Raw genomic sequence first — 23,351 nt, forward strand, 5'->3', positions numbered from 1 at the left:
AGCTGAGATCTTTTATTGGGACTCTTCATCCAAGAGAAACCCTCCCTGTCACCTGTATCCATGGTTACTGACTGTCACCTGTGTGCACTGAGAGCAGAGAGAGGCAGCGCTGACGTCAGTGTTCTCCAGAATAACTCGTGACGTAATGACGCTCGGCATGCGTGTTTCTGTTTCTGTTCCTAATTACCCAGATAGCAAGGAAACATTGAAACAATGTTGAGTCAATATCAGGCGACGTCATTGAATCAACGTTGAAGTGTGACGTTGACCCAACGTCACTCTTGCACCCATTTTTAACGTTGAAACAACGTCAGGTTTTGATGTTGAATCAATGTTGAAACCTGACATTGATTCAACGTTATATTTTCTAACACTGTTGACATTGAAACAATGTCAGATTCTGATATTGAAACACTGTTGAGATATGGTATTGCTTTTCCACCTCTTTCACACAGTTGCTTTTTATTGAAAAAAACAAAAAAGGTCAATAGACATGTATCATTTGCAAAATACTTTTTTAAAAGACAAAGTTTCCTATTTACATTTCTATGTTTCACGTTACTTTTTATTATTTACTCCGGGATGGGGATGGATGATGTGCGTCCTGCGTGCCATCCGTACGATCTGGATCATATCTGAGCCATTTCTGGACTGCTTGAGCAAAGACCAACTCAGACATAGAGTTCGCCCCTACCTGCTGCGCCAGGCCATCTAGGACAAAAATAGACACACACACAAAAAAACAAAGACAAAAAAAGGGAATTAGAGCACATGAATAAGCTCTTGTTAATTGTCTTCAGCAGTGAGAAAGTATGTAAACTCCTAGGCTGATAAACATGAAAGTCACCAGGCGGAAATCAGCAAACTGCCGCATTTGATTCCCAAAGAGCTATAAGCTGAAAATGTGATATGTCTTAGCATGGTGTGCCGTGTATCCTTTAACAAAAAGAAAAAGAAAAAGAAAACATAGGGCCCTCAGGCTGTACAAAGTGTACAACCTGAGGACAAAACAAGCCGAAGACCAAAGACTCCATCTCCAGATTAACCGGACATGAAAGTCTTGTTATTAAGAAAGACAAAGTAATATAGCAAAAAACAGACATAGGAAATGTGAAACGCACCCAGCACATCAATTGATCCCTTTATTTTTCACTTTAGGCTCATAAAACTACAATAAATGTTAAAACTTACCAAATATGCATCTGCACAGCGCTGTCTCTTTAAATGCCCTTTTTTGCTTTGTCTGGTCCTTGGTTTTTTTTCCCCTGCCCAGTTGAGTACAGAGGCCAGCTCCTTTGTAATGGCATAAACCATTACACGGCGGACTCGCACCTCCAGTGTGGTTCAGCAGCACCAATCAACGCAAAGCGTCTCACCTATAGACACATTTTATGAGATGGAATTAGTGTGTCTCATGTCTTAAATGTGTATGCAAGTGCTTGTGTGTTTACTTCATGTAATTGATGATAGAAACATGTCTTTTAGTTTTCCCTAAAGCCTGATTTTCAAGTCATACAAAGAATAAACCAAAGTATTGGCAGTACAATGTATTTCTATTCCCTTTTGTTGGATATTCATTTGTTAGTTCTTCTAACTGCTAAAAGTGTTTACTAGTTTTTGCCTGTCACATATATTTGTTATACCATGTAAACTGTGAAATTCCAAGATTTTCAAACTTGCCTTGTAATAGTGGCCTCACAGAGTCTCTGGAATCTACAGAAAAAAAAATCACAACAAGATGACATTCAGGAGTATAAATTGTTTTGTTTTTTTTAGATAAGAGTACAATGACATTGTGATGCAGCTTTAAAGCTTTTTAAAAAGCATACCATCTATAGGGAAGACATCAGACTCTGCATGCTGGCGAGATCGCAAAGCTGTGTTGGTTTGTGCCGGAGTGGCGAAAGGTGCCGGGAGCTGGGTGGGGCATTATGATGGTTGCTATCAGTGGGCTGGGGGGCAGACTGCGGAGTGGTGAGGGCTGTTTAGAAAAAGATAATTTTTTAAGTATTTAAGAATACAGACAACTTGTCAAAAAAGTTTCCTTGTGTCAGACACAGATATGTACACAGACACTAGACAGTATTTTATTACCTGGTATTTTCACTCGAGGGGCCCGGGGAAACCGTTTTTTTGTAGGCTGCTCATCCTCTGAGTCCGTATATGTGTACAGGGGATTTGGTCTAAAGAAAAGAAATTAAAAACGGTCTTAAGTAATTGTAAATATGCTTTTGGCATATTGTTTCCGAAAGTTAGTTTGATTTCTAACAACACACACAGGAAACAGAGATGTGCAAGAAGGTGCAGTATACAATGAATTTTTGAAGTGCACAAGTGTACACGGCTTTGCATTTTTAAAAAGTCTACAAACTTCCACTTTTTGGACTATATTATGTGGTGATATTGCAGTATGCAAGCACCACAGATATGTATAAAAGACAAGATCATAAATTCTTAACAATCAAATATATGTTTGTGAATAAAAAAGTTTTACTTGTGCTTTCTTTTAAGACTGGTCTGAGTTTCAGCTTCGGACTGAAGGTCAGACGTATCACAGCGTTCACGTGGATATCTCTGAAGACTGCGTTCTGCTTCGTGAAATGTGCCTGGAAATACAAACACAATGTATGGCCAGACATACATTACGTGTGGACAAAAGGTGCAAACGCATAGAAAAATCAGCGGTTTCAAAAATACGCTGGTACGTGTGGACGTAGCCTTATTCATTATTTAAGGCACAAACGGAAAGTCATGTACGCGTGCAACGTAAAGTTAGGTCAGCGTGCAACGTACAGTCACATGGGCATGCTGCGTGAGCATTCAAACTGAGTCTAAAGTTTTCGTGTGCGAATTGAAGCGAGTGCTCTCCAATCATCAAAAGTAACAAAAAGTCATTGAACACGTTTATACAGTTAACTTTACGTTTATCAATCATGTATCATAGATTTAGAATTTTTTGTAGTACTAAGCAACTACAGAGCGAAAGTCTGGGTCAAGCGCCGAAGCGACGGCAAGAAGAAAGGAAACCTCGAAGCGTTAAAGCTAGCTTTGTAAGGGAATATAACAAAGAAATTATGAAACGAAAATGTTTTCTTTGTTTATATACTTTGTTCGCAGTGCAATTTATTTGTTGCCGGATTGTAAGAAGTAGACACAATTTCGGGCTCCCACATTTTGTGGGAGCAACGTAAATAACAGTAAAAAACTCGTTAATGTACAACATTAACGAGTTTTTTAATGTTATTCAAATGCAAACATGGAAATAATGAGTAGGGGAAAAAAATCATTCATTCTTACCTTATACTAATCGTGGTGCAGGCCAGTGCAGTGCATGAACTGATGCCTTCTCCGGTCAATTCCGCTGAGAGTAAATCAAATGTCCCGCTCTACTGTACAAGACAATGAATACCTGGGGGGATGTACCAATGTGAGAGGGGTGCTGCGGAATAGTCCAAGTGATCGCTGCTTCAATTTCCCGGTCAACTATACATAAATTGCACGTAGACACGATTTTTTAAAGCTGGTGAACTAGACCAAGTCATTGATAACAAATGAACAATAAATCTACGTTCTCTGGTACTTTATACCCGATCAGTTGCAATGCAATTTAATGCTCAACTACAAATCGATGGTTTTTGATGGTGACCGGAGCCGAATGATCGTCAACTATAAATAGACGTTTTCTCGATGTTGTTGTTGTCACCTGGTCGACTATAAATAGATCAAATATCAATGACAAAAAAACAACGGTGAATCAACATTGTTACAACGTCTCTATAGTAAGACCGTCGGTTTACCACAGTATTTCAACGTTGTTACAACATTGGCATTTCAACCCCGACCATATACGACGGTTCGGATGAAAAATCAACATAGATTCAATGTCGTCTTGCTATCTGGGAAATGTGCTGTAAAGTGCACTAAATCTGAAAGCAAAGAAAAGCCTGTCTTTGGCATGATATGGCTGTGATAGCAGCTTCTAGCAGTGTTTCTTTATTGAATAAGAGGGGGAGATGTTATCAGAACCAGTGATGAACCCAAACTTTCTGTCCTCAAACTCTTCATCAGTGCTCACGCTGAGTGTTACTTACTGCTCCTCAGTAATGCTGGATTAGACTGAAACACAGCATAATCAGCTGAACTCGGCTTCTTTCTCTCAGCAGTGCGCACACAGAGAGCCACTTCTCTCTGCTCAATCTGTGACCAATAAAAGCTCATGAATCTGTTAGTGTGTTAGATTCATACACAGATGCCTCTCATTGATGTGAACTGTTGCTGATTTCACGGAGAAGCATAGTCAGAGCTGCTCTTACTTTGGATCATTGTGGTTAGTACGTGACTCACTGGCTGTGTCTTTAGATGGAAGTTAACACGCTGTTAGTCCATCAGCCTGCATTGTGTTCATTGGCCAATGAAATGACAGCAGTGTGATTTTGTTCTCTGTTCCTGCTGCACAGATGATCCAGAGGAACTGTTTTCCCCTCCTTGTTTAGGATGACTGCAGTAAAATTCCGTCCATCCATCACTGATCCCAGCTGAGCCAAAGTCAACAAGAATCCACGAGAATCCTCCAACAGCAGACATTCCTGATGCACACTGATTCTACTCACTCTGATCACTTCATCTGGAGTTTCCTCACAGCTGCTGACATTATTTAGTATGAAGTCATCTTCATCACTTCAGCTTTTTCCAGGAAACAACAGCTGATCTGTGTCACTCTGTGTGTTGTGTGTCCTTCACTCAGTGAATCATCAGGCTGGAACCGAGCAGCCATATCAGTAGGCCAGCTAGATGCTGAAGTACCACGACTGCAACTTATGGACACCTGCAGTCATTCACTGTCCCACTTTTAACCTGCGACTTTGGCATACGTCATCTGTTTTTATGCGACATCTCCTGGTGATAAATAAAGGAGCAGAAGCCTTTCATATGTATCTATTTAGGCTTAGATGTTTGAAAGCTTGTAGTGGTGTGAAATAAGAACACCCCAAAATGTGTTAAACCGTGCCTTTGATGCCGCCCTGAGCAGCGGCCCATGTCGCCCATATCAAAAACCTCCACTGTACACAGGCAAGGAAACTGAACCATGATTACGAAAGAATATTAATGAACCCAGAAAACACATAAACACTGGGTCACAGGATTATAAAAGTTACTTTCTGGCAAAAAGAAAGTTGCTGGTACTCACGCTGCCCCGATGTCATGCCAGCGCAGTATAAAAGAGGAGCTGAGACGTCCTGAGGGTGGAGCGCTCATAACTTAGACCTGTGATGTTTTGATGTGTGTTCACTCTCCTGTATGCATGCAGTAATAAATAGCTTGAGCACAGCTCTTTCTGTGTTGCAGACTTTTATCAGAAAATTCCACAACAACATCATGATATAGACTTGTAGTTTGCACCGATGTGTTTTCTAAATTCTATCACACACATATATGTGAAAAGTGAGTGTGAGACACTGATGGAGCTCATAGACTATTGCACTTCTGTTTGCTGCTGTTTGTCCTACATTTCAACACTGAATGAACCCTGAAAACGTGATGGCAGGTGGCAGATTGGAGTCCACATGAAATATAGGCTGTATGACGACTGGAAAATATAGATGATACAAATATGCAGCCAAACATTTGTGGACATGGATAAACTATCTGATCCAAAAAGCAGGAAGTGACACAGCTAGAAAATGAAAGTGTGTAACAGCTGAAGTCAAATGTAATGCAGAGTTGAATCTGCACTTGGATCCATGTGTGAAAGGTCCACATGTAGGGATCACATGAGTCCTGATGTTTGTCAGTGCAGCTTGATAACTCCATCTACTGTGGGCTACATATACTGGGCTGGTAGCTCCATAGTGTTGCAAAGAAACTATTCAATGTGCAAAGTTTAAAATCAGAGGCTCTTCTAACACAGGAGCCATGTTGAGTTTAGATCACAGCGACCACCGGCAGTCTGAAATGGAATGAAGCCCATTGACAGCCAGCAGGTCTAAACAGGAACGCAGCCATTTGTATGCGTGGCAATGATGTGGCTGCAGCTGACACAGGATTGGTTCAAACTAAACATCATTTCACAGAGTTCACAAAGAAACTCACGTTTTTATCTTTGAAGATGATCATAAAGTAGAATTGATGGTCCAGCAGACAACAGCAGGAGGTTTGAGCCCTTCTGATGCAGCAGAAACAGGATTTGGAGGAAGATGTTAATAGATTAGAAAGAATTGTACACTGTGAATCAATGCAAGTCTTTCTAGATAGACAGATCTTTAATAATCCCTCAGGTAGGTTCCTCTGGGACAGTCACAGATAGAGACTCCAATTCTGACGTCCTTTGAAAGTTTTCATCACTCGTCATGTACACAGATGTTAATTCTACATATTCCTAGTACTGAACTCTAAATCAATATGACGAAAATGCTCCTACTAATCTGCATATATGTTGATATCAAATCCTTTTCCAGCACATGGATAAATCTCTATAAATCTTTCAGTCTGATCAGAATGGGCACAGTGTTGTTATTGCAGCACTCCCTGATGTTTGAAAAGCTAAATGTCCATTTTAAAGTGCTCGTGTGTAGGATTGTGTTTCCTTCCTTTGTGCAGTTCTTACAGTAAACATGTTTGAATGTTTCCTGTTCCCCTGATGCTTCTTCCTGTTGGGTAAAGTTGGTTTGAATAACATGTTCTTATAGGTTTCAATGAACTTCAAACTGGGATCCACTTACAAAACTGTCTCATTTTATTGGAACGATCCACATTTGCATCCATTCACGGTACATTTGACATCTGAACACGTTTGTACACATGATGAAAGGGCAGATGGTGTTTGTGTGTCCTTCTTAAACTTAGTGTGAATGTTTCATCATGTAGAACTACTTAGAACAAAGTCTTTGGGAACATTTGGAGAACACGTTTAGGAAAGTAACATCCTGGTAGAACATTTTCTTAAAGCAAAGCAGAGCTGCAACATGACTGTGAGGATTCACAATAATAAAGTCACAATACTTTATTATTATGAAGACTAAAGTGCACCTTAATGCTGCCAATGAATACACATGTTCTTTGTGACAGCATGAGTACAGCTGACATGCACCACACTGACCCCACTCGCCCCATTTCTTCATCCACTTCTTGCTCTTGTGCTTGAAATGAGACGCAGACGCAGCAAAAGTCAGAGGCTCTAAAATCCACAAAAAGGGGGCTTGTTAGATCAGGATATTGATGTGATCCATAGAAAACATGGATAATACACCACTTTATTTGAAGACATCTGTAGCACTGCCTCAGGATGTTTCCACAGACTCCTCTGTGCACCTAAAGAAAAGGTCAAAGGTCAGCAGCACATGTAGTTGGGACAATTCTTCAGTCACACAAACTACACAATTATTTTCCTCCAATTAGGACTTTTCACTTGCAGAAATGGTCCTGTGTGATTTGTAGGCTGTGATATAAAAACTAGTTCCTAATGGCAGCGATTCACTCAGTAAACATGTGTTTCCTTCACCAACCTCACACACAGATCCAATAAGATCAGGAAGTGGGCAGTATAGTACAATATGTGTTATTTTGTACTGTGCTGCCCAAACTAAAGATCTGCTGAAGTGTTGGAAATGATTCAGATGTTTATTTTGGACGATACAGCAGAAGATCAGACATGAAAGTGGAGAAAACACAGAAGACCTGCAGCAAAGGGTCAGAGGTCAGACTGGGCCACGTGATTCAACAATGAGCCAATGATCATCAAGTAGTGACTAAAGCAGAGCCCTGACGTTCTGACATTTATCACACAGTTAGAACAAATGTCTGCTGATGACTTCATCTCATGAAATGACTGATAGATGTCAATTCATTGATCAGCTGAGCTGCTGATCTTCATCGTGCACAGAAACATTCAGCTTGTTTCAATCAGTAAATAACTCCCACTACTCTCAGTTTGAACTGTTCCCACTCAAAATGCTGTCAGAACAATGATCATTGTAGAACTTCACAAACATCACGTGTTGTTTTCCACATGTAAGATCAGCAAACATACAGAAACTTCCTGTTGCCACACACGGCCTCTAAAATCTCTTCCACGCTTTCTGTCTGAAGTCCACTCTCTGTGTCGGATCCACAGGAAACATCTTATTAACATGGTTTTCAATGTGTCTCCTTCCAAAAAGTCCAACCAATGAACAAATGTGTATATTTGTGGAGGCCGAACAAAAGCATGACACATTTGTCTGTTTCTATAAACTGGTGTCAAACACAAATATGAAGAGTTTCATTGACAGACTCCAAAATGCCCCCGCAGTGAATCACAGGGAAATCCTACAGTGTGCAGAGAATCTTAATGGCTCCAACATCAACACATCCACAATGTTGGATCCAGTTCTACCTCACAGAGTTACTAAGACACACCCTCTGCCAGCATTACAACAGCTCCACCTGCTTCACCTGCCTCCTCAGCCTCTGTACACCTGAAGAGAAAAGAAAGGCTCCAAAAGCTCAAATCTACAAAGGATTCATGAAGTTTCATCCAACAAGAACATGTTTGCCTTCCACAGTGTGCTGTTAGACACCACTGTACCTCTGCCATTTCAAAAAGAGCAGCTTGGGAACATTTTGGCTCCAAACACTTTGTGTTTAACTTCCTAATCTTTGTTTTCTTTGTGAACAACATCTGGAGCTTTTTGACTCATAGAAACATCATTTTGTTCTTTAGATGACAGCAGATTGGGACTGAATAATCAATCACTATCAAACCAATAAAGATGCTGATTTTACAGGAACTTTGTTGGAGAAGCTGGAAAGACATGAAACTGGTGGAGATCCCAAACCAGTTGATAGTGCTGATTATTCCAAATAAAGCTGTTTTCCATTTGAGATGACTTTCTGTCCTGATATATAATAAAGATGTTGGTTGTTTTTGAGCCCCTGTATTAAAAGTAGATCCAGTTTAAAGTCAGCTTGAGTTTGATGTCTTTATGTCAAAGCTGCTCATGATGTTGAGCTGCTGATGGAATAAAAACAGTGAAAAATCTGCCTCAATATAAAAGCATGTAGTCCAGACTTAAATGTAGCCTATTGTTAGCTGAGGTCCACACACAGTGTTTGACAGTGTAAACTGTGTGAAAGGGCTGCTGGTGGAGCTCACTAGGATGAGCAGGTGACCATGTGCCACGAGGTGGAGAGCAGCTGGCCTGGCTTTGATTCTGACCACGCCCCCTTTCTCTCTCCCTCTGCTTTGCTGTCACTTATCTTCACTGCTCTGTCCAATAAAGCTGAAAAAGGCCCCAAATCAAAGAAATCTGCTGCAGCCTCTGAAATGTCTTCTGTTTCCTTCCCGACGGCTTTTTCACCGTCAGCCCATCAGACAGTCCAGCAGCATTTATGATGATGTCATGATGTTGAAGAGACTGCTATGGTGGCCTCCCATGACCCCCAGCCTCATCTACACTGAGATGCAGACATTTGAAAACAACTGAATAATAGTCCAACACAACAGTCTGTGTACAGACACACACTGAGCTTTCATAGAGTCAAAGGAGTCAATCAAACACAGCTAGTTGAGTCATTTCTTGTGTGAGTCTAAAGTGAATCTAATATTTGAAAGTCCACTTCCTGTATTTGTTGTTGAAGACTTCTTCAGCTTCTTCTCAAGGACATCAGCTGCTTGTTTGGCAGCAGAGGCAGTTAAGAAGCTTCCTGAAAAACACTGAACAGTGAGTTCACTGTGGCATATGACAAATTCAGCTTTCTATGTGCAAATGTGTCTGTGTCAACCTTTCAAATGCTGTTGAATCCAAAACATCAGCGGCTCCTTGGCTGCTCACTTCATGCACTTCTGTCTTTGTGACAGTCCAATGACATCACAGCTGTTTCCACCCCCAGTGTCTCAGGACTGGACACCTTTAAACATGTGGAGGATCAAACAGCCGTCCAGCTAAACATACATGAAACTATCAAAGCTGACAATCATTCCAATAACATCTAATGCTACATATATATAGACACAGGACTACAAGGAAATGGCTCTCAGCATCTGGCTGTGGGAACAAATGAGTCCCTGTTTGTCTTCAAATTGTGTGCATGTTTTAGACGTGTGTCACATGTAGAAACACAAAAATCCCACAATGACACAAAGATGTGTTTGACACAACTGTGCAGCTGCAGTTGTTTCTAATGATTCATTGAAGCTCTTCTAACATTCTGGAGACAATCAGTCCATGAATCTGTTCAACACCACAACAATTTGACTTCAATGTGAACGTTTGCCATTAAATAACCTTCTTCATCCAGCTGACAGCATCCTTCATTCTATGATATGAACAGTTCCTCCTGTTGATGACAAACCTCTGACATGATCTGCTTGAGGAGCTTTTTCATGTGAAGCTCTCTGAGCTCAGGGCTAAGTTGCTGTGTTTCATCTTTAAGAGCTGCTGCCTCCTCGCCGTTCTTCTTCTCCTAATGACACCATTTCTGCTTCAGATCTTTCACTGGGCCTAAAACAGATGAAGAGTAGATCTACTGCTGTTCACTGTTTGTGTCAATATGTAGAAATATGAAAGACAAACACAGCACATACAGAGAAATGTAGACAGGATGTGCAGCCAGTGCAGTAAATGGTCTAAATATCAGCTCTTTAGAAAATGATCCTGATGAACATGAAACTAACATCCAATGAGAAACACAGCTTCCTTGTTTCATGTCCAATAACAATAAATGAAGAGCTAATAAAGAGCTATTCTATTGTAAAATGCTGAGATGATTATTAGACAGAACCCAGCGGCTCACCAAAAGCCTGCATTGCAAATCTATATGAAAGTAATCTATGCTCATATATGGCAAAATCCTTCAAGTGTCACTGTGTTTTTCATCTGTGCTCTTGTTGGTTGGACAAGTTTGTAAATGACAAAGAGCTCAGTGGACTTTGCATCCATCAAATCCTGTTAGATGTTTGTTTTTCCTTCACAGCTTTGTGATGAAGGCTAAAGAACAGAGATATGAACTATTGCCAATATGAATCCTGATGCATGACGTGGGCACAGACCCACCAAAGCAACACTCAGCTCACCTCATTCCAGGCGCTTGTCTGCTGGAGACCATGAGCCTTGTTAGTCACACATTAGCACCGTGGTAGGAAACAGCCTCCATCATTTCATTAGATCTGAATTTGGACTGTTTCCCTCTGGATGAGAACCAAGTCTGTCAAATCTATTGATCCAACACAAACTATCAAACACATTGGCTCACAGTCAGATTGGCTTTGTATGGATGGTGTAACAGGGGCTGGGAAAGGATGCTGAAAGCTGAATATAATACAGAACAATAACAGGACATATAATCATGTAGAAACATGATCTTCAACAGGCACACTTCTATTATTCATGATCACAAAGAACTTGTGCAGCCCTGATATCAGCCCTAATATATGAGTGTGTTTGCCCAAAGATTGAAACAGCATCAACATGACAGCTGTAAGAAATCTTCTCTCAGCCTTGTTTGGCAGAAGATCCCTGCAACAAAGATTGTAGCTGAAAGATGACGTGTGTAAAGTTTGTCTTTGGGAGGGTTGAGGCTGTTTTTAGACCTTTGATAGTTTCAATCCAGTTCTGAAAGACAGAAATAAAAACAACATCATTAAGATCAGATCATGGAGCTGTTTCCTGCCTTGTTTCTAGCTTCACATTACAAGACTTTACTACAATAAAGATGCTAACATGTATCTGTAGGAACAACATCATTGAATCTAGAACAACTGGAGCCAAACCAGTGGCTCTGCTGGGATCACTGGTGAGCCAACACTTCCTTGTTGATGCAGATTTCAGGGCTTCCTGTTGCTCCTCCGTTATAACTGTTCTCTCTTCTCAACACATGATGACACAAAGGAATCAGCAGTGACGAAGATGATGCTGAAGCACACATTTCACACATATAACAGAGCAGTCCAGTTACACACACCTCTGCTTGACATTAGGCCTCAAACAAAGACACAAAACACTAACTTGACTCTAAATAGAAGAAACTGGCAGCTTTTTCTGTTCTGTGCTTATTTATATTTAGAAGAAAGAAGGAAGAAAGTGTACTTTATTGATCCCCGTGGGGAAATTCCTCTCTGCATTTAACCCATTCACTCAGTGAAGCAGTGGTCAGCCTTTGGGCGCCCGGGGAGCAGTGTGTAGGGACGGTACCTTGCTCAGGGGTACCTCAGGGTAGCTGTTCAGGGGAATCGAACCCCCGACCTTCCGATCATGGGGCCACCACTCTACCTACTGAGCTATCCCTCCCCACACATGACACACATGCTTCTCTTTGTGCAAACACACATCGCACTATAAGGGTAACCTAGCACACAATGATTGGACAGCACAGTGATGATGCTGGGAGATCCTATACGAAGCAACACAGAAACACTGAGAACTTTAAACATTGATTATATTGAGATAAGCAGCCGACCCAGTCTAGATAAAGGCGAGCAGCTGGGACCGCTGCTGCAGCAACAACAGGTTTCAGTGTTTCCATGTGTGTGTGTGTGATGTCTTTACTTATACTGGTCAATAGACTTTAGTCAACACATGATTGAAAGGTGTTACACATGAAATAAAAACAGTGTTTCATCTTTATTCCTCTGAAGCAGCTGCATTATAACCAATCTGCTCCTTTGTGGCCTTTAAAACAGCTTAAATAACTGTTGTTATATTTGTTTCTGCTCCTCTTGGACAGACGACTCTTGAAAAGACATTTTTGAATTTCAATGTGACTTTAACTGGATAAATACGGGATATATAAACGTCCCTCTGCAACAAACTGATTCCAGCTTCTACCTCATGATAGGAATGTTTTTGTGGCTCAAGATGACCTGATATCTTTCATGATGGAGACATTTGACACATGTTTCACATATTATAGACCAACAAGTTATTCATAGCAGTTTAAATACGGGGAGTCACTTTTGGGCCCAGCAGATAAAACAGAGCCAATATTTCCTTCTTTATTTAAGTGACGTGTGTCACAGATGTGACCTAGTAAAGTGTAACTGAACATTAGTAACGTTATTAACACTCTCAGCTCGTCCTTGTTCCAGACCTGAAGATCCTCTTCTTTCATTCAGCAGCAGCTTCAGGTCTCTGATGGTCCAGGGCTTGTTGCTGGGAAACAGCCCTGCTGGGATGATGGTGTCCTCACAGAAACAGTCAGTGATGCTGTTGATCTCCATCACAGAGCACGTCCCAGTCTGCAGTCTCAGTCCTGCAGGGCCTCGCTGGCTTCCTGACTCCACCCAGTCAACAACAGGAAGTGTTTGCAGGAACAAAGTGAGGCTGTGGTCAAACAGGAGTTTTTATCTCCTGGCTCTGACTCTCACTGCGGCCCCGCTGCTGTGTCAACATGTGTTTGTGCTAAACAATGATGGAAAGTGTTATAAATGACTTGTTGGCCTCTGATCTGTCACAAACAGCTGAAACGTGTCTCTCATGAGTCACATGAAGGTTTCTGACAGAAAGGACAAAAAGTAGCTGCAGTCAGTTTGTGTCATTTTTATATTTATTCATCTGGGAGAAAAATCTGAGGGACATTAAAATGTGTTTTTCAACAGAGACAAGAACATAAATATAATGTCACAGGTAAATGAACATATTTCAAGTAAACAGCTGGACTGATCAGGTCCAAACACAGAGTGATCAACAAACAGCTGTCATATCTTTATATATAAGCTCTTTATAAATTCTGTTCACTGCAGTCTGTTTACTAATAATGTCAAACTGTTAGAAACACAGAAACATCAGAATCGTCTTTGTTGACATAAACCTGTCTGGGATCCTTTGTTGCTCTTTTGATGCAGAGTTACATTATAAATATAAAGAGTTATTTCAGAGTCTCATCAGTTTTCCTGCATGTCTTTATTGAACACATCAGCAGGGCTGAAGCTCTCATGTTAAACACACACTGATCTATGGACACGTTCATGTGTTTCTAACAGCATCATAACCAGGCTGTTATCAGCTGCACTAACATGATGTCACACACACTGAATGTAACAGTGACATCATCACACAATCAGCTGTGATTGTTTCACTGTCATCAAACTAGTCAACAGGAAGTAGAATCAATAGAAACAATCATTGACTGACAGCATGTCTGATTGAAATAAGTGCAGATTATGTATGAAGTATAACTGCACACAGTAACTGTGTTACAATAAGGACTTAACAGCGCCCTCTGCTGGAGTGTTTCAGTACTGCGGTAACTAGAATACACCACCTCCTCCTCCTCCTCACACCACCTGCTACAGCTCTACTCTTCTATGACTACAGTCATCCACAGCACTGATGTGAGGTCACATGGTTCATATGTAAGGAGCACAGAGACGTCCTAGCAGCTGACCTCAGGTCAGTTTAATGACTGTGAGCAGCAGCTGTGTTCTTGTCACTGTGACAGGGAGACACTCTCAGACACAGCGCTCATGTCAGCTTGTTCTCATGCAGGAGGATCAGGAGCTCCATGTTTGTCTTTCTGTTTGAATCATGATGTGTTTGTGCCATCAGAGTCTGTCATGAGTACTCAGGGTTTCACAGCAGCTCTTCTGGATGCTGACGAGGACTCCAACCTCATGTTTCACCTCTCTGAGCTTCTGATGTCTGTGAACACTCGTGTTTCTTCTCTGGGCTCATCTGGACAAAAACACCTTTCTGTGTTTGGCTCCAGCCTCATTGTGACTGACAGGAAGTGTGTTATCCATGAGCTTCTTTGTTTCCTGCTGTGTTTCCTGTCTGTGGACAAACACGAGTGTTTCAGCTGAGGACTTGGTTCCTTCCACCTGTCCATACAGGACATCACGCTGTCTTTTCTCTTTAAATGCAGCTCCAGGTCCTTCCACGTGCTGCTCTGTATTTGTGCAGTTTGTAGTGTGTCCTGGGAAACGTAGCACACATGGTGTTCTTCTGCTGTTTCCTCCTTTCACTGAGTGTGAAACACTGACGCTGTGCTGTTGTTCACAGAGCTGATTCTAGCTGCAGCTGGACTCTGTCATCTAACTGAATGTGTTGGTGCTGATCACGGGGCTCTGAGGGGGGAGCAGCAGGAGGACTCTGGATGCTGACGTCAGTGTATCTGTGGAAGCTCACACAGCGTCTCTGTCATTCAATATTGTGCTATATATTGTATCTATGCAAAGATGAACAGACTGTGTGTTCACTGGTCTCTGTGCTGCTGACTGCTTTGCTGCAGCTCTGATGTCATCATCACTCCCTCCTCCACCCTCAGCAGTCCCAGCATGCTGCTGTGGTGCACCCCACCCTCACTCTACACCTGAGCCATAGACCACACCCTCCACCTCAATATCCACCACAGTTTTCTCTGCTATGGAAATGAGATCAGGAGGAAATCAATATTATTATTATTTAATAAATGCTCACATTAATGTGGGCTTATTTGTTTCATATTAGAAACATTAGTCGAGTGTTTTTAGTATAAAATGGTGAAAGTCCCTCTTTTTGCTCCTCCCCTCACCTGTGGATGGGCGGTGCTGTTACCGTGGTGACAGCTTGGATGTGTTTCAGTCCTGCCTGGTTATCACTGCAGGAATCTTTACTTTCACATTTATTACAGGTAATAACTCTGATTTTTCTGTGTATTATGAACTAAATGTATCCTGATACACACAGAGATGGATGAGCAGAGGTCACATGATGAAAGAACAAACATGGAGTCTTTGATTTATTTAGATATTTATTGGTGAATGCAAACAAACCCTGACACTGAACCATCGTCCAGCTTTCACAGAACAAACCTGATCACATGACCTGCTGACCCAAACAGTGAAAAGCTCCATGGCAACAACAACAAACAGCCTCACATATGTTAACAGAGGCTGTTAGAAGCACAGAGTCTTTAGAGTCTTTCTCCTGTTTGTACACAGATCTCTGCACATCTTCATCACAGTTACTCACAGACGTGCAGAGTGTGTGGATATCAAAGCTAAGTTTCCACCATGTTTGTAGTCTGTACTGGGACTCATGGAGCATCTCTCTGGCAGCACTTTGCTCTCCTTCCACATGTTTGAGGAGGAAGTGAAGAAGAGTGAGTGAGTCGTCTTCCTCTGTGGGCCCAACATCAGGCAGCAGCCACGGATTTTTAAAAACCCAGCACACTGCTTCAGAAACACTGAGTCCAGGTGACCAGAGTCATGTGATCAGTGAGGTCTTCACTCAGGACGTCACTGCTTCAGGACCTGATTCAGAGGTTTATAAGGACGTGGATCATTGGTGCTGATGTTGTGTGAGAGCTGGTGAACCATGGGGAACATAAATAACAACCAGGCCATCAGCAATTTACCCCCAGCTCTAAAAGCTACATAATACACTACACATATAGTTATATAGGTTATAGTATGTTATATATAAACGTAGCTGAAGGAGTTTAATTTGTAGCTTCACGCTGCACTTCATATGTTTGTCCACCAGATGGCACCACAGAGGCCTGTGTTGGAAAGCTTTGAGTAATGAAGCGTTTTCAATCCAAGCTTCAGAAAGTTTCATGTGGTCATCAAGGAACCCACCAGGAAATATCTGCTGTGTGTAAAAACACCAACACAAGAATCCAGAATGAAGACAAGAAACTCAAAGCTCACACACAAAACAGGTGGTGCTGTTTGTGACGTGTTTCTGTAAAAACACCACAGAAGTGAATCATCAAAGTTTCCATGTGAGCTGATGATGCTGCTGCAGGGTTTCTGTTAACCTCCTGTGACCCCGCCTCCTCATACAGAGACATCTTATTGGCTTTATTCATTCTGCTCAGCACAGACCTGCTGCACCCTGGATCCCAACAAGAGCTCCAGTTGGATCCAGTTTGATCCAGTTTCTGCAGTAAATCTAATGACAGACCTCCAGGTGCACCTGCAGAGTCTTCTTGTTGTTTCAGCCATGAACTCTGTTAAATGCAGTAATCAAACCATCATAGATCATAGATCCTGTTTGACAGATGAAGCTGTCTAATCTAACATAGCTCATTAAACTCACTGCAGTCTGTCCTACCTGGACATCAGGACAGACATCAGCTAGTTTTAGTGATCAGTGATAGAGTGTATAAGAAGATGGATGATGACATGTTTGTTACTGTGTCTAACTGTGAGGAACTGAAGCTCTCAAGGGCTGAGGACAGACCCTGGATTAATCTGAGGACTTTGGTGGTCCTGCTGATGTGTTCAGTCTGTGATTGGACAGAGAGCAGGGGTCCAGGACCTGATGGGATTCAAACCATCAACTGTCTTTATATCTGTCACCACAGCTTCACATTTATTTTCTCTTAAATGAGCTTCATGGTTGTTCTTGGCTGGTTTTGTTTCTACACATCCTTCCACAGACGACACCATCATAAACACCAAAGGTGGTTAAATAAGTCCAAACTCCTCTGACTGAATCAAACACTTCCTGTGTCTCTTTGGTGTCAGGCAGAACATCAGTCTAACACCTCATTATTTCACTCTGACCTCTATGTTGGTAGAACGTGTTAGTAGAAACATATTGAGCTGTGTGGATGGACTCAAACGTACTGATAAGCCATGTATTAGAAAAAGTTCTCTGTGTGAGTCTGTAGAGCTGAAGAAAGAAGACACAAAGACACCAACTGGGTGAAGTCCAGGTGTTTGACTTGTTCAGTGTAGAGCACTGTGACCTGGATGAACCTACGCACCACTATGATGTTCTAGATCATAGACTATGGTTTCATCATGTTAGAGACTTTCTCCCAGTTTAACCTACCAGTGATGGACACAGTGGAAGTGATCTTGGTCCTGCTGATGTTACAGATTGATGTCAGGCTGATCTTTATTATCACTGATGGACAGATTCATTTGGTTTTTGTGTTGTTCAGACTTCAGTATCACTGCTGCAGGTTGGATGAACTCTTATACTACAAAACAGGTTTGTGTTTCTTTTATTTGACATGATTCACCAGGAAGTTCTGACCAGTTTGTCTTTCCTGTCTCCTTTTAGTCTGAAAGAACTTTGTTTAAAGGTGTGTTTATTTTGGAGTCCCCTCTGACTATAATCATATATTTAATGTTAGGTATTGTTTGAGTGGACGCCTTTGAGTGGTTTATCTACACGGCTCTATATTCGTCAGGGGAGGAAAAATCCTCTCCTGATGACCTGACCTGTGGTGAGAGTATGCAATAATGCAATAATGCAATGTAAGATTTTTACATTGAACACTTCCAGTCATGGAAGTTGTTTGTTGGAAGGATCTGTTTGACATTGCTTTCTTCTAATGAGGCTATCGACCATTTTTCTCAGTCAGTTCTTTTGGAAGAATACATCGCCCTTTGCCATTGTTACTTTTCTTTGAATTCTTCAAATGCACCTGAACTCCAGCTGGTATTTTTGTTGGATTTTGCAGCTATTTATGGTCATCAATTCATTCCTGGAACCCACATAGCAAAGTTGGTATGGCCCAGATCTGGCCCACACAATGTGCTTATACATGGCCCACATACCGCAAAGAATGATGGCCCTTTGGTGGCCCAGATCAGGTTTGCCAAAGGTGGCCCACACATGGGCCAGCACAAGGCCAGTTGCAGACACACTGGTGGCCCTGTGCTGGCCTAGAACAGTTTCAGCTCTGGCCCCAGACATCGGCCTAATGTGTACCTTAATTAAACAAAGTAATAACAGAATGTGCATAATAGTGCAAAAGTAACATGGCGAAACTCTGTTCAGACATTGAAGGGACTGATTCTAATATAGCATTTTTCAACTCTCCCAGATTACTCCAAATGCTCTATACAACATGCTACAGTCACCCAATCACACACACTTTCTCTTAACTGAGTGCTTCCTAAATACACTCATGCAGATTAACACTCACAGTCTTGACATGCAGACCGGAGGAGTCAGGGATCGAACCACTAACCTTCCGAACAATAGGTGCCCTGCTCTACCGCCTGAGCTACAGCCACCAACTGGCAAAGATGAGTAAACCCTCACTAGATTTTTGATAAAGTGTACACTCACAAACCTGTCAAACCTGCATTTCGAAACGTTGGCTACCATAGCAGTATAGTATTGCAACATGGCATTTGGGTCTTCTAACTAAAATAGCAAAATAGGACCATAAATAGCGCATTATTGTCAGACCTGGCTCACATCTGGTTGACATACACTCTGCCATGACACCAGTCAGTCAGACGTGCCAGCTTGATGCCAGATCTGAGCCAGACCTGCTTGCTATGTGGGAAACCTATGAACCTGTACAACAATGATGCTGCATTGCTGGCTAATCCCATATGGATGATTCTGTTCATCTGGATATTTTCAGTGGAAGAAACGTTTGGTCACTGATCCAGGTGACTTCTTCAGTCTCAGCTTACTGCAGGTTTCCAACTTTATAAACAGCATATTTGCACAATGACTGAAACTAGCAGCAGTGACACCTAATATATATTATACTAATATAATACCAATACAAATATAATACATACTAATGATGAAGAAACTAGCTCACAGTTCATTGTTCATTCAGTGAACCACTACTCAATTTATTTTGGGCCTCAGAAATGCTCACTCTGTTTGTACATCACTTATTGTCAGCAATAGAGTTCATTCTGCTTAGACATAATGTCTAAGCTTCTAAAACTTTGAAATCAAAGCAAATCAAATGTCAGTCACCAAATTCCTGCAGATTCTTCACCAGGACCCTTTGTGATAGTTTTCATGTTTCATATAAACTAAAGTGACACACAACATATGCAGTGCCACATGCATTATGATCCCTCAATACAATCATATTCTACTTAGAACTGCATTCAAAACTATTGTGCTAACATTTTCAGCTTATATGGCTGAAAGATTTTCAAATGATGAGCTTCCAACAAACAGTAAGAGCATGTGGAGAGTTTGGTAACATCCCATTAAGAAAGAGAAATCAAACATTTGGATTCATTTTAATGATCTCAGACTTGTTGAAAATGCAGAGGAGCTGGTTGTGAACTGAGCTTCAAAGAAACACAACATACTGATATTCACTGTGAAGCTTTGAGTGGACAAAGGAAAAACAACATGTGGATCCTGGAATAATGGGAGCTTCCATCTTTAAAGGACTGAAGAGGAAGAAGTTTACAAGGAATCATTTAGAACAGTTTCAAACATCAACTGATTGAATCCATGAATCTGAAAACGTGTTTGTGAGTGAAAGAGACAGACATGTAAAGACTGAACTATCTGTTCAACAGTCAGAGTGTTTCTCTAACAGGAGACACTCTTTACACTCCACTCAGCACAGGGACACTGAGTCACCAGAAGACCTGAACCAAAATCCAGGATAAAGAGTTTCAGTGAAAGTGGTGTTGAAGGTGTGGAGGTGGATCAGAGTGTCAGAGGAGACTCTGTAGAAGGACAGAGTGCCAGCAGGACAGTCCACATACACTGCTACTCTGTTAGAGACAGAGGAGGAGGAGGAGGAGGAGGAGGATCCTTTGTTACTATTGTGCCAGACATAACGAGGACCATCATCATTAGAGCAACTCAGACTCCAGGACTGATCATTGTCTCCAAACAAGCAATCATCACTGTCTCCTTTTCTTCGGATTCGTCTGTAACTCACCGATATCTCAACCTTTCCTCTCCACTCGACCTCCCAGTAACAGCGACCAGTCAGACCATTTCTACACAGCAGCTGAGGATAAACATCAAATCTGTCTGGATGATCAGGATACGACTGAACCTCCTCCACACGTGTCACCTTCCTGTTGTTGTCAGACAGTTGGAGCTTTGTGTTCACTGTGTTTGTGTCAATTTTGAGTTGACAGAAATCTGATGGAGAGAACAAACACAATCCAGCTGCAGTTATTGATCCATCATCTGTTCATTGATTGACACTTTGATGATGACTTCTTACATCAGAGATGTGAATGAGTGATGTGACAGTTTGAAGATGGTTGAATGTGTGCTGCTTTGTTTTCATGAATCCCATTAAAAACACACTTACATTTCCTCAGACCTGGTGTCAACCATTGGACTCCAGCAGGCTCCACCCTGAAAGGAGGAGGGGGTCAGACCAGCACAGTCTCTTTCAGCATGCACACATGGACATTACATGGCTCTCATACAGATGTTGTTAGAAGCTGATAAAGGAACAGCCCAACATTTTCACAAATACACCTCACTCCATACGTGGACAAAGCCACTGATGATTTGGACTGATCCTGGATCTGTCCATTCTTTGCTGAAGTGTTTGGATTGGTCTGAACATCAACATCATAAACATCATGGCTTCACTATTTTAGTGCTTCAGTGTATAACTATTCAGGTGGTTAACCAAAGCTGTAATTTGTTGGTTGTAGTCAGGTGTGGGACGGTAATTATATCTGTGAAGGTTCTCAGTCATCCAGGTCATGGTAGTCAAAGGAGGTTGCAAAGAAAAGCATCTGGACTTCAACGTATCGATGTCTGTTTTAGTCTAAGTGCCTTTTGTTTAGATGAACTGCTGGACTTCCAGACCAGCAGGTTTAGGAAAGTCATTTATGGGGTCACCCCCCCCCCACACACACACACACACAATTACATAACGCACAGACAAAGTACTCTTTGTGTGTATGTATACGTCATATGTTAATGAACCTATGTATATTCACGTAACCTCAATAAAAAAGCAGTGTTACGGGGGAGCAGACGAGAGCAACTGGGGTCGAGCGAAGGAACGGCGTTTGTCCAGTTGGTCTCCCTCGTATACGAGAATCATAAAGAGCTCTGCTTGGTGTCTGATGCTTTTTGTTGTGTAGCTGAATTGTCTTGAACGTTCCAGTGAATAGGTTTATGCTACAAACTTATCACTAAGCAACAACTTAAACTGGGAAAACTAACAGAAACAAACCAGAAACAGAGATGCAGGGAGACACAGGGAAACGACGCAGGGGAGTACATAGGTAGATTGATGGAAATAACGCAGACGAACCAGCAATGTACACGAGAAAACACGGAGCTTAAATACACACAGGGCATGCAGGGAACAGGAAACAGAAAGGAGACACGGCTGGGAGTAATTGGACATAACAAGACAAGGGGAAGCGAAACCAGAAACACTGGCGAGAGACGCAGACCTACAAAATAAAACAGGAACTCACACATGCAAAGACACAGACTAAGAAACACGGACTTTACACAGAGGAAAACACAGGCAGAAATGACTAAACACTAAACTGAGGAAGAACAGAATCAAAAACCAAAATATAAGAAAACACAAAACGCCTGGTCAAAGATGCAGGATCATGACAATATTTCTTATGCAGCCCTGTCTTCATTGCAACTTTTTGAAGGAAACAGAACAGCATAATTTTTTAGAGAAATATGATTTTCTAAAAACGTATTGCTCAATTATAAAGAGATCTACCCAAATAGTCAAAGAAAGAAAATGTATTTATCATTGCTCCTAGAAAGATTACTGCAGTACACTTAGATAAATATCTCAGTATTAATTATTTAATCAAACAATTTCCTTGTGTTTTATATTTTCTTTTAAGTAGACTACTGTTCCCATTTGGAATTAACGCAAAATTGCATTTGTAATTTGTAACATAAAGTCAATTAGTAACTCAGTGATGGACACAGGAAATGTTTCCAGCTCTTCCTCCCCTATCAGACATTCTTTCCATACCTGAGAGTGTCCAGTCTCCAGCCTGGATCCTTCAGTCCAGCCAACAGCAGCTTCATTCCTGAGTCACCTGGATGATTGTAGCTCAGGTCCAGCTCTCTCAGATGGGAGGGGTTGGAGCTCAGAGCTGAGGCCAGAGAAGTAAAGCCTTCCTCTGTGATCAGACAGCCTGACAGACTGCACACATACAAAACAATCCATCTGTGAAACCCTTCACTGAACACTTTCATGATATATTTATTTTTTTGGAAATAGAATGGTATCCACCTATTACATCCATTAAGGTCATTTTAGCTTTAAGAACAACACATAATGTGACTATTCACACCTGATGACTCTACTTGTGTGAACTTGTTTAATAATACACATCTGGGTCATTTAATCTCAAATTAGCTAATGTTTAGAACATTTTCTGCTCAACTAGCTCCAATTTGCATAAAGATTTGATGGTCCAAAGTTTGAACATGTACAATGAGAGTTATGGAATTTTATCTAAAGAGATGTCTGGCAGTCGCTATTCTACATAGCTGTATCTGTACATACTGCTCAAATAAATGAATGAAAGCAACACTTTTTAATTAGAGTGTGGTATCAAGTGTGTTAAAGACCTAGCATATTGATCTGATCCTTTAAGAAGTGAAGGGGTAACTAGAGAGAAACAATCACACAAACCCCCTAAAAAGGAAAGGTTACTACCTATTTTTCCACTAGTTTTGCATTTTGGATATGGT

The 23,351-nt window shown here is 41.4% G+C and overlaps 1 long non-coding RNA gene across 2 annotated transcripts; it reads right to left on the minus strand.

The window, feature by feature from the left end:
• Positions 1-610: 610 nt before the first annotated feature.
• LOC134624432 (uncharacterized) lies at positions 611-3,352 on the minus strand. 2 transcript variants are annotated; one of them, XR_010093540.2, is made up of 7 exons: positions 3,298-3,352; positions 2,495-2,606; positions 2,095-2,183; positions 1,830-1,981; positions 1,681-1,713; positions 1,192-1,376; positions 611-711 (listed from the first exon to the last, which is right to left on the minus strand). It is a non-coding gene; the product is annotated as an uncharacterized LOC134624432 (long non-coding RNA). The 2 variants fall into 2 exon arrangements; XR_010093539.2 differs by lacking the exon at positions 3,298-3,352 and having other exon boundaries at positions 2,495-2,712.
• Between the last annotated feature and the right edge of the window lie 19,999 nt (positions 3,353-23,351).

This window comes from Pelmatolapia mariae, linkage group LG3_W, assembly GCF_036321145.2.
Source record: "Pelmatolapia mariae isolate MD_Pm_ZW linkage group LG3_W, Pm_UMD_F_2, whole genome shotgun sequence".
NCBI lineage: Eukaryota > Metazoa > Chordata > Actinopteri > Cichliformes > Cichlidae > Pelmatolapia > Pelmatolapia mariae.